At 45.1% G+C, this 12,516-nt stretch overlaps 1 protein-coding gene across 1 annotated transcript in view; it reads left to right on the top strand.

The window, feature by feature from the left end:
• NWD1 (NACHT and WD repeat domain containing 1) overlaps positions 1–12,516 on the top strand; it is a 183,784-nt gene that overhangs the window by 36,151 nt on the left and 135,117 nt on the right. The gene's annotated exons all lie outside the window — the stretch shown is intronic.

Raw genomic sequence — 12,516 nt, 5'->3', positions numbered from 1 at the left:
CGCAAAGCTAAGCGTCAGTGCAGGGTGCATCATATAAAAACAAAATATTTAGCATCACACACCCAATTCAGGGAAATAGAGGCAGTCTAATGACCGCTATAATCGATGGTCAGGGTAGGAGTAGGGAGATTCTAACCAGGGAGACCATATCCTGTCAAGTTTAGCAGAGGCATTGATTTTCATGTATATTTAGCGCTCCTTAAAAATAGTGTCATTCACTAGGACCTTAAAGGCGGAGACTGAGGGGCCACTAGGGACCATCCACCGTCTTGCAATGCACACCTTTGCCAAGGCACATATACTGCGAGCATACAGGCCCTCTGGACTGGACACAAAGACAGAGCATCCCATCCCCAGAATATAAAACTGTGGGGTCTCCAGCCACTCCTGTACTCTCTAGAATCGACCTGACCCCCGACCAAAACACCCGTATCGTCCGGCAGTCCCACACAAGATGCCAAAAAGTACCCACAGCCACCCCGCACTTAGGGCAGACATCTGATCGACCAGTCCCAAATTTGGCCAGTTTAGCCAGAGTCATATATGTTCTATGTAAAAGGAAGAACTGTATTTGTTGGTACCTAAGGGACTTGGTGACCATACCAGGATATTCCAGAGCAAGGATCCAGTCCTCCTCAGCTAATGGGCCCAGATCCTCCTCCCACTTTCCACGGAGACCCGTCAGAGGGTCTGTATGAAGTTTAGCAAGGAGAAACCCGTACGCAAGGGAAACCATCTTAACTCGACCCAATGTACATACGAAGGTCCTAATGGGAAATGGGAGGATTTTCGGGGGAGATCCGGGAAATTGAGACTGCAGAGCATGACGGAGTTGGAGATATCTGAAAAAATAGGAGTTAGGTAACTCATACTCATCTTTCAGTTGCTGAAAGGATTTAAGTATATTATTCTGCAAAGTATATTTACATTTAAAGTGCAAATGCAGTTGGGAACATCCGTATGACTCAGCTCAGCGATAATGCATAGACTGTTACTCCAGTACTGCAGTCCCTATGACCGCACCACTAATGGGTAATTCCAGAGCTGTGCAGACTTGTAGCTCCTGTAAGCTGGCCAGCTGTGTTACATTTAATAAGATCGTAGTTAAGGCTACTTAAGCCGCAATAATAGTGCTGGCAAAACACTCAATGGCACAAATGAATGATTGTGCAGCATTGCCATCGTCCACTGGAAGCCTTAAATAAGCGTCTTAGGTTTGTAGTCCATAACAGTGGTGGGGGTAGAAAAAGACTTCACAGTGGTACTGTGTGCGTACCTTAGGCGCGCGCAACAAAAAATTAGTGTGGTCACATGGGGTGTAGCCAATGAAAATGGGGGTGTGATACACATATGGGGGGCCAGATACACATATGACCCCAATAGTGCCAGATACACATATGCCCTACAGTGCCAGATACGCCCCCAGTGCCAGATACAAATATGCCCCAAGCACTGCCAGATATGCTCCTACAGTGCCAGATATTCCCCACAGTGCCAGATATAAATATGCCCCAACAGTGCCAGATACACATATGCCCCACAGTGCCAGATGCACAAATGCCCCACAGTGCCAGGTACACATATGCCCCACAGTGCCAGATGCACAAATGCCCCACAGTGCCAGATACATATATGCTCCACAGTGGCAGATACACAAATGCCCCACAGTGCCAGATACACATATGCCCCATAGTGCCAGATACATAAATGCCCCACAGTGCCATATACACAAATGCACCACAGTGCCAGATACAAAAATGCCCCACAGTGCCAGATACACAAATGCACCACAGTGCCAGATACACATATGTCCCACAGTGCCAGATACACATTTGCCCCACAGTGCCATATACACAAATGCCCCACAGTGCCAGATACACACATGCCTCACAGTGCCAGATACACACATACCCCACAGTGCCAGATACACAAATGCCACAGTTCATATCCTGCCCCCCCTCCCCCCGCTGCTCACCACTGCTGCTGCTGTTGCTGCTGCTATGTCAGGGGAGGAGAGTAGAGCGCAGCGCGGTCCCTCAGTGCTCAGTCCAAGTCTGGTCTCGGGCGGCGGCATGTATCTCCTCAAATGAGGCGCCGGTTCGTTAGCCAATCAGAGCTCATGGACCGGAGTTGGTTTGAGCACTGAGGGACCACGCTGCACTCTCTCTCCTCCCCTGACACAGCAGCAGCTGCAAGCATGGCGGTCGGGCCGGCGGTACTGCGTACTGGTTGGCAATTTCTTATTGGTACGCAGTACCACCCTGTACAGCCATACATGCAGCACTGCTCCTTACACGTTTATAAACCTATACAGACTGGTTGTTTCTTCATAGGAAGTAAGATCAGAGCCGGCCATAGGCATAGGCAAACTAGACAATTGCCTAGGGCATTTGATATGCCTAGGGGCATCATCAGCTTCTGCTGATTAAAATGATATGCGGCATGTCTATATTCTGTATGTAGCATTTCATATGCAGATACAGCCACAGTCTCACACAGTATATTGGCATGCTGCATATCAGTTTAATCAGCAGAAGCTGCCTGTGCATCCTAGCCACATAGCAATGCAAATAAGATGCATTTTCATTAAAAAAAAAGTGCCCGACGTTAGCATTGATGCAAGATTTGTGAGGACACATCTGTATCCAAGCAGAGGCAGAGGTTACAGTGTTAGTGGAAGTGTGAGTGCTGTGTGCATGTGAGTGGGTTGGTTGTGCAGTAGTGTTCAGAATATGTGTAAGGAGCATTATGTGTGTCATGTAAAAATGCATTATTAATGTGCAACATATGTGTAAAGGGCCACTATGTGTGTCATTATGTGTATAAGGGCATTAATAATGTGCGGCATATGTGTAACAGGGTACTACTGTATGTGTGTCATTATGTGTATCAGTGGCGTGCGGTGAGGTCGGTGGCTGGGGAGGCACAAGCAGCCTTTCATTCCCCCCCCCCCCCCCCCCCATAGAGTGGGAAAAAAAAAAGTGTAGCCCCCTCCCCACATTCGTGAAACCAGCACCGAGCAGAACCAGCTAGGGGGGGGTAATGCCATAGCAGGGGAGACACTCGGTATGGGGTCCCCCTGCCATTACATTAATCTGCCCCAGCAAACCAGTCAGCCTAGGGCTGGAATTCCTCGGAAGTGGGGACCCCAAAAAATAAACATGGGGTCCCCCTCCCGAGCAATAACCAGCACTGGGCTGATAGCCCAGTGCTATGCCCCGCACCCCTGGTGGCGGTGGGTGCGGGGTTCATAGTTAATATTGTTCTTGACAGGTGGCCTACAGGTCCCAGCAAGCCTTGTGGAGAACCACAAGTGCCAGCATGCCCGGACATAAATGGCCCGCTGGCACCTGTGGTCCACCTGTAAAGAACAGTAATATTGTTCTTTACAGGTGGCCAACAGGTCCCAGCAAGCCTGCCCCAGCATGCTGGCACATGGAGAACCACAAGTGCCAGCATGCCCGGACATAAATGGCCTGCTGGCACCTGTTCTCCACCTGTAAAGAAAATATTAAAATAAAAACACCAGTCTCTTTAAAAAAAAAATAGTTTATTTGACAGGGTCTTCACCTGGGGGCGGCGGCCTTTAAGCTCTTTTGCATGACCGCCGCATCCCAGGGCTTCCGGCGTCTTCACCTGGGGGGCGCCACCTCCCAGGGCTTCCAGCGTCTTCCTCCGGCGTCTTCACCTGGGAGGTGGCGGCCATTAAGCTCTTTTGCATGGCCGCCGCCTTCCCCAGGACTTCCAGTGTCTTCACCTGGTGGGCGGCGGCTGCTAAGCTCTTTTGCATAGCTGCCGCCCATCCAGGACTTCCGGCATCTTCAGCCTTCAGGAGTTCTTCTCCGCTCCTCCTCCGCCGTCGGACTGACAGCCGCTCCCTCGCGCTGACTTATATAAGTCAGCCAGAGGGGGCGGAGCGATGACGCAGCGAGCCGTGATTGGCTCGCGGCGGCCATCTTCAATTTAAAAAATGACGCTGAGGCGCCATTTTTGAAATGGGTTACCGCTCCGCTGCCAAACTCTGCATCGCCGCCGCCCACACCTCCGCCGTCACCCGCCCTCCGCCGCCTACACCGCCGCCGCCCGCACCTCCGCCGCCAGGACCTCCGCCGACACCCGCACCTCCGCCGCCAGCACCTCCGCCGACACCCGCACCTCCGCCGCGCCCACAACAGCGATTGACAGCGGATCCAGTGACGGATCCGCTGGCCAATTACTGTGGCCAGACTGACAGGGGACGTGCTTTCATAGGTTGAAAGCACGTCCCTGTGTGAAAGCGGCACCACTAATGGTGCCGCTTTCCTATGCTATTTCAATGGGCTTTTAATGCCCATTGCTAGGACCCCCGCTCCCCATACTTTTCCCTATCTGACCGGGAGGCACCGCGATCGGTGCCTCCCAACCCCATTTAGACAGGGATAATGGTTACATTGATATAAAGGAGATACTTATGACACAGAATATGTGTCATAAGTATCTTCTTTATATTATTTTAATCATTAACGACAGGGGAGGCACTGCCTCCCCTGCCTCCCCTGACTGCACGTCCCTGATGTGTATAGGGGCACTAATAATGTGCAGCAAATGTGTAGGGGGCACTATGTGTGTCATTATGTGTATAAGGGCATTAATAATGTGCAGCATATGTGTAAGGGACATTATGTGTAAAAGGGCATTAATAAAGGTTGTCATAATGTGTAAGGTGCATTATGTTTATAAGGACATTAATGTGTCTCATATGTGTAGGGGCATTACTGTGTGGAATTGTGTATAAATGCATTACTAATGTGTGGCATTATGTGTATAAGGTGCTCTACTATGTGGCGTTGCAAATAGAAAGGGCACTACTGTGTCGTCTAATGTGAATAAAGAGCAATAAGGTGTGGTGTAATGTGAATAAGGAGCAATTCAGTGTGATGTAATGTGAACAAGGGGCTCTACTGTGAGGAGTAACGTTTATAAGGTAAAGTGATACTACTGTGGGATGTAATATGAATTATGGACACTATCGCAAGATAAAATGTGAATAAAGTTGCAGTACTGTGTGGCGTAATTGGAATTGGGGTTACTATTGTGTGGCCATGCCCCTTCCCAGCAAGAAGATGCCCCTTTTTGGGCTGTGCGTCAAATGTGCGAACTGTTCCTATTTAAAATATAGGGGGTACAAAGACTGCTATGGGTGAGGGGTGATGGTGCTGGGAAAGAGGTGCAAGGTCAGAGGCAGAACCAGCGGTGGTGCTAGGGGACACCAGCCAAAATCTTGCCTAGGGCATCATATTGGTTAGGGCCGGCTCTGAGTAAGATGGTGGTATCCTCTCTCCAAAGGCTTTTGTGGAGCCAAGAATAATTACACAATTGAATAAACGGGCCACCTGTAAAACTAGAGGACCTAGAAAGCTAGTATAGCATTTTTTTTTAATTATTTGTCTGTGTAGCAGAAATAGATAAGAACAAATCAGGGTGGCTTGACGGGCTGGGGAGAAGGACGTGCCTTGGAGCTGCTCCTGCACGGCGTCCTTGAAATAGTGTATTACATATACCACACAGCCCACCGGGTTTCCCCACGGCCTCTCTCACTCCTCTACTGCTGACAGGGGACAGGAGGAAGTGTTTTGCGGAGCCGGGGGACGCTTAGAACGTCCTTGCAGGTTGCGGCCCACCTCTCTCCTCACAGCCGGGACCTCGAGTGCACCGGGCGCTGACCGCGGGTCTCCAAGGCAACGGAGCGGAGCTTCCCGCCCCGCTCGTGACCGCGGCTACAGCGCTACCACTTCTACCTCCCGGGAGTGCGCTACCCGGCGGTTCGGGTCCTGGCCCCCCTCCTGCATACCTCACACACTCACCCGCTCAATTGCTGGATCCCCCTGGTCACTTCCTCGGGCTACACATCTCCCGGCGGCCATCTTGAAAAAGGGGAAAAAAACGGAGAAGCCTGCAATCCCTTGCCACCAGCAGCCGTGACACATATTAGTGTCCTGACCAGGGAAGCTTCGATTTCTGCTGCCAGTCAAGACCTGTGGTGGGGGTGAGCTGAAGGGGGCAGAAAGGTACTCTGCCTCCACACAACACATATCTTTCTGCAACTATTATTATTTATTTTATTTTATATATATATAATAATACTTATTATTTGTCCCCCCCTTCTGAAATATTAACTGCTACAGATAACTGACTATTACTGTTGAGTGATTGTCGTTATTGGTCACCTGACCTATTAATAGTGGATGTCCTGAAGCTATATGCCTATAAAATCTGCTGACAAGTCTTAATTTATGGAATTGGAGCTCCCCCGGCTGGTGTGAAATTATATTGCAGTTCATTTATTTTATCCTACTACCCTTTTTATGCCATACGCTCCTCATAATGGATAAATACATGGCTAAAACTCCCAGAAATCCCAGCGGTTCACAAACAAGCAAAGGTCGGGGCCGTGACAATATTCCTGCGGACAGTCCTCAGTCACCGGCGTCTGGTCCTAATAATAGTCCATTGAGATGCTCATCACTTACTACAACAAAGGACTCCGCCAAATCCTTTACAACGCACGAGATCACTGACATTCTGGCTTCTCTCTTAGATCAAAAATTAGCCCCTTTAAAAGATTCATTGGATTCAGCCCTTACCCAGTTGAATCATCATGACCAACGTTTATCGGAGGCAGAGCAAAGAATCTCGGACCTTGAGGATGATCTAACAACGGCTAAAACGGCGCTCTCTGAACAAGATAAAATAGTGACGTCCATGCAAGAGAAACTTGAAGATTTAGAGAACAGAAACAGAAGAAGTAATGTACGCCTTATAGGGCTGCCAGAAACGGTGAAACCTTACGAATTGATGAATCTGGTTTCTCAATGGCTGCCGAGAGAATTAAAATGTATATCAGACTCCGAATCAATGCTGATCGAACGTGTTCACCGTATTGGTCCTGATCGACAATCTACTAAAGATAGGCCCAGACCGGTTATCATGAAGTTTCTAAATTACGCTGATAAAGTTCGTCTGCTTGATGCCTATAGAAAACGTTCCACTCTCAAATACCAGGAATCCAAGATCCTACTTTTTCAAGACTTCTCCTATATGGTGGCTGCAAAGCGACGAGAGTTTTCCCCGATATGCAAACGCATGTTCGAGATGGAACTTCGATTTGCATTACTGTATCCTGCCAAGTTGAGGGTCTCATACTCTGGAAAATCCTACTTCTTTGACACCCCGCAAGCTGCAAAGAACTTTGTGGACTCTTTGGCTTCTTCTCGCTCGTCCAGGATGGACGATGCGGATTGACACTACAGAGTTACATTGCGATGTCATCTCCACTTTCTTGAACATTCAGGTTACAGATGACCATATTTGATTCAGAATATACTCAGCATATTTCAGGTGGTTTAGTGCCTACATATGATGTAATGGTTCATAGCATTTGTAGGTATTTTTGTAAGACGAAACTTCACGTAGTAAATCTTTTCTTTAGTTTTATTTTTTTCTTCTTTGGCTCACTTGCCCTCCTTTTCTTATCCTCATTCCTTTTCTATATCTCACTGATCTCACTTCTTTTTTTTCTCATCTTTACTCAGCTTTTAAAATGCTCTAGTATTAGACGGCCTTCTGGTCCGACATCCCTTTGGCTACGCTGGTATGATTATGTTCTGCAATGCTATGCTGGGATGCGGCTCAGTCGGAAATCCTCCTGGGTTCACATAATGTTGAAACGGTTTATGATAATTGTTGGAATTCTGATTGAGGTTAACACACATGGTATATTCCTACTAAATGTGATATGTTTATATTTCCCCCTGTTGGACTGGTATTCATCCTCCCCTTGCCCGCTCGCTGGGACGGGTAAAGGTTCACCAAAGAGAGTTGTTAATTTTATGACTTGGCCTAGGGTTGGCATCGGTTAAATGACAGCAATAGGTAATCCCCCTAAAATGATCAAAACAGCTCTTAAATTAGTAACTTGGAATGTGGAGGGCTTAAATTCCCCTATAAAGAGGAAGAAAATTCTGACCCACCTGAAACGTTTACGACCAGATATAGCTTTATTACAAGAAACACACTGGAAAATCTCTGACCCTAATGTGGTAAGAGATTCTTGGATAGGAGACTTTAAAACGGCATCTTACACATCTAAACAAAGAGGGGTCATGATTATTTTTAGCAAATTTCTTGTTTACAATATTAGTGACTGCTTAATAGACCCGGAGGGAAGATATCTGTTTTTGAAATTGACTATACACGATTTGCCCTATACAATAGCTAACATTTATGCTCCCACGGGCACTAATGCCCACTTTTTCACGGATATTTATGCAAAGTTACAAGACTGGGCAGAGGGTGCAATTATTATGGGTGGGGATTTTAACTGTGTTCAATCGACAGGATTAGACAGAACTACCTCCGCCAACGCCCATGATTCAGTCGCCACCCCAGCGCTCTCCTTACTGACCAGTTCGATGAGATTGTGTGATCCCTGGAGGTGTCAACATCCTGAATCTCGTGAGTATACGTTTTACTCACATCCCCATCACTCCTCGTCTAGACTAGACTATTGGCTGATCTCGGATACTCTTCTACAACAGGTAGTACACTCCCAGATAGATCCTATCCTCCTTTCGGACCATGCTCCGGTGTGGTTCACTATAAGATTGGACACTCCTATACCACACTCTGACAACTGGAGGTTTCCAGCTTACATGGAAAACTCTTCGGACTTTCGCCTGCATCTTGAACAGTCATTTCTAAACTATAAGACTGATAATATAGAACATGTTGAAGACATAAATCTATTTTGGTCCGCCTCGAAGCCAGTAATACGTGGTCAGATCATGGAATATATTTCCAGGAGACGCAAGGCACTTAACAATCAATTAAAGGATCTTAGTCAGAATTTAACTAAAACTTATGATATACTCATTGCACACTACTCACATGAAAATCGCCAGGCCTACCTTGCAGCAAAACAGCAATATGATGCCCTATGTACCGAGCGATCGAGTTTCTCTCATGATATTCATAGGAACAGGTTTTTTAGAACTGGCAATAAATCGGGCCGGTTATTGGCAAATTTAGTTCGGTCATACTCTGCTCCTTCACGTATTACCCAATTGTATACTGATTCTACCTCTACTGTTATGGATACCCCTGCTATCTCGGAAGAATTCTTACGATATTATCAAACTTTGTATCAGTCTCCTCCTGATCATCCAATAGATGGTCTGAGATTTCTGGAAAAAGCAGGACTCCCAGTATTAACTGAGGAAGAGAGAGCATCGCTAACGGCACCGGTCCAGGAATCGGAATTATTATTTTTAATTAAATTATTGAAAAAAGGGAAATCCCCTGGCCCGGACGGGTTTGGGGCAGAGTACTACCGAATGCTTGCTCCCCACTTGATACCATACATGCTAGCTCTTTTCAACTCACTATTGCAAGGAAATTCAGCCCCGACCGGTTTTGATGAAGCTAGAATAGTGGTCTTTCCGAAACCGGGAAAAGACCCTAAATATGTTCAATCCTATAGGCCGATATCCTTACTGAACCAGGACTTAAAGTTATTTACTAAATTGTTAGCATCTCGACTTCAACCCATTCTGCAGCGAATCTTACATCCTGCTCAAAATGGGTTTGTCCGAAACAGAACCTCAGTACATAATATACGTACTTTGTTGGCAGCGATACATAGCTCGAAACAATCAGAGTGTCAAAAAGCCCTTATAGTCAGTTGTGATGCCGATAAGGCATTTGACCGCGTCTCCTGGTCTCATATACTGCGAGTCCTACAGGCCCAACACTTTGGTACGGAGTTTATTAACATCTTTAAAACTCTATATGCCGCACCACAGGCGTTTATCACGATTAATGGATTAAACACTAAATCATTTCAGTTACATAGGGGGACGAGACAGGGTTGCCCCCTCTCCCCCTTGCTATTTAATCTGGCTTTGGATCCGCTCATACGCACATTTATAGATGACGTGTCCTGGAAAGGTATAGAAGTGGGCTCTCATACCATAAAAGTATCCGCTTTTGCGGATGATCTTTTACTATACTTTAGCGATCCTATAACATCCTTTCCCTCACTATTAACCACTTTGCGGAATTTCAATTTAATATCAGGATTTTTGATTCATTTTGATAAGACGGAGGCACTGGCGTTGGGTGGAGATGCGAGAGGGGGTTGGGATGATATGTTTCCATTTAAATGGGCGCATGATTGTATAACGTATCTTGGTATACGTGTGTCATCTAGATCCTCGGAATTGTATTCTTTAAATTTTTCTTACTACATTAATAAGATGATCGAGGACTTTACGAGATGGCAACACCTGCCGATCTCGTACTTGGGTAGGTGTCATCTGTATAAAATGGTGTCTTTCCCGCGTTTGCTTTACCCAATACAGATGCTCCCATTCTTGTTAGCAAAAAAGGATATACATACAATAAATAAAGCCATTACTAAATTTATATGGGCGAATAAACGTCCTCGTATCGCATTGTTTAAATTAAAACAACCACCCTCACTTGGGGGAGTCAATCTCCCCTGCCTGGAAGATTACTCTCTGGCGGCTAATTATAGATGTGCCTTAGACTGGATAGGCAATGGGGACAATTTTGTTAACAAGGCACTAGAACAGGATTTGTTCCCTAGTCATGATCTATTACAGATATTACATTTCCCGAATTCCTCCATATTACAAGATATAAAGTCAATTCCATTAATATATGCTCCTTACAAGGCGTGGCATCAAATTAGAAAACGTCTCAAGCTCACTCTATCACATTCCCTGTTCCAGCCTTTATTAGGGAATCCATCTTTTCAGGGGGGAGAGGCAGGTGAGGTTATACACAGTTGGTTATACACAGTTGGTCACTATTTCAATTCTTAAACGATGATTGCTCAGCGGTATTATCTTTGTCCCAATTACAAGATAGATACCCGACTTTGAATTTTCCTTTCTTTGCATATTTTCAAATACGTAGTTTTGCCGCGTCCGTTATAGCCAATTTACAGCCCATTGACCTCACTTTTCCGCTTGATGGAATAGTACGACGACGTCTAGACTCCCCTTACTCTACATCTTTAATATATACTTATACCAGACGAAAGATTGACTGTACTCAACTCACCACGGGCATGGCTAAATGGAAAGACGTCTTCCCGGGAATGGATATACACACTATTATTAAATGGTCTAATTTGCTTAATAAACAGTTGGTATCTTCCTCATATGCGGAAATGCATTTGAAGATTTTACATAGAGCTTATTATACTCCTCGACTACGGTTTCTTACAGGGGCAGCAGACGACTCTCTATGTTTCAAATGTAGGTCCCCTGATGCTGATATTATACATTGTTTATGGTCTTGCCCAGTTATACAATCATTCTGGGATCTAATACAGATATACATTAAAACTAATCTGGGTATTCCATTCACATTAACAATGGCATGGGCCTTTTGGAATTATATAGAACCCCAAACCTCTGCAATGACCAAGGGTACACGACTGCTTTTGGCTCGCATCACAGCTGCAGCGAAGAAAACAATATTATCTCAGTGGATACAAAAAGACCATATCCCCATTTCTCTTATGCTACCCCGGTTATTATTCCTATTCCAAATGGATTGGACTGAATGTTCTTTAGATGTTGAATCCTGTGCTGCTATGTTTTTTGCGATTTGGCTTCCTTTTTTGCTCACATTACCTGTTGATACCAGAGAGAATATCCGTAAGGTGGTTAGACTAACAACTTGGTATAATATGGCAACTCTTACTGATGGGTCGCCACCGTTCTGAATTTCTTTAAATGGGGTTTTAGCCATTAGGCATCTACCGTCCCTCCTACACTCATTGCTATACTGGTATGTAGCTGTTACGTATTGTTATACTGTTCTTCATGTCCATTGGGGAATGTATTAGCTTGCTTCATAGTATTTTACAACCAAGCATATCACTGTAATGTACGGACAGCTGTTTTTCGACTGTCCGCCTTTAATGTCCCATGTTATACTATTATATGTGTGTTATTTTTCTTTTTCTTTTGTTCAATAAACACAATTTAAAAAAAAGAACAAATCAGAACAAAAATAATTAAAAGAACACAGATACATTCAGAAGGCTATAAACAACATATAAGAACATAACTGTAAAACATATAAATAAATACATAATTAAAACCAAAGTTCTTGCTTTAATCACTCACTCAGATAATGTACACTAAAAATGTATATATTTATATAACTATATATAAAAACAAATAAATACATAAAACAATCAGTCAGTGATTAGGCGGCAATTTGTTCTTATATGAGGTATAATATTCACTAATCATTCAAAAAGCTAAAGTGGAACAGAGACTTTCAATGGATGATGAGGACAGAGACTCATCAGCCATTGAGATCTTGTTCCTAGTGAGAGATCTGCATTTAGATTGTGCCAGAGTACCCCGTGGGTTAAAGCGCCTTCTCTGTTGTTTTATTTGCAGATGTACCTTGGAGAATTATTTATTTATTACCAGT

This window comes from Pseudophryne corroboree, chromosome 1, assembly GCF_028390025.1.
Source record: "Pseudophryne corroboree isolate aPseCor3 chromosome 1, aPseCor3.hap2, whole genome shotgun sequence".
In the NCBI taxonomy this organism is placed as follows: Eukaryota; Metazoa; Chordata; class Amphibia; order Anura; family Myobatrachidae; genus Pseudophryne; species Pseudophryne corroboree.
This window is presented reverse-complemented; position numbering and strand designations above follow the sequence as displayed.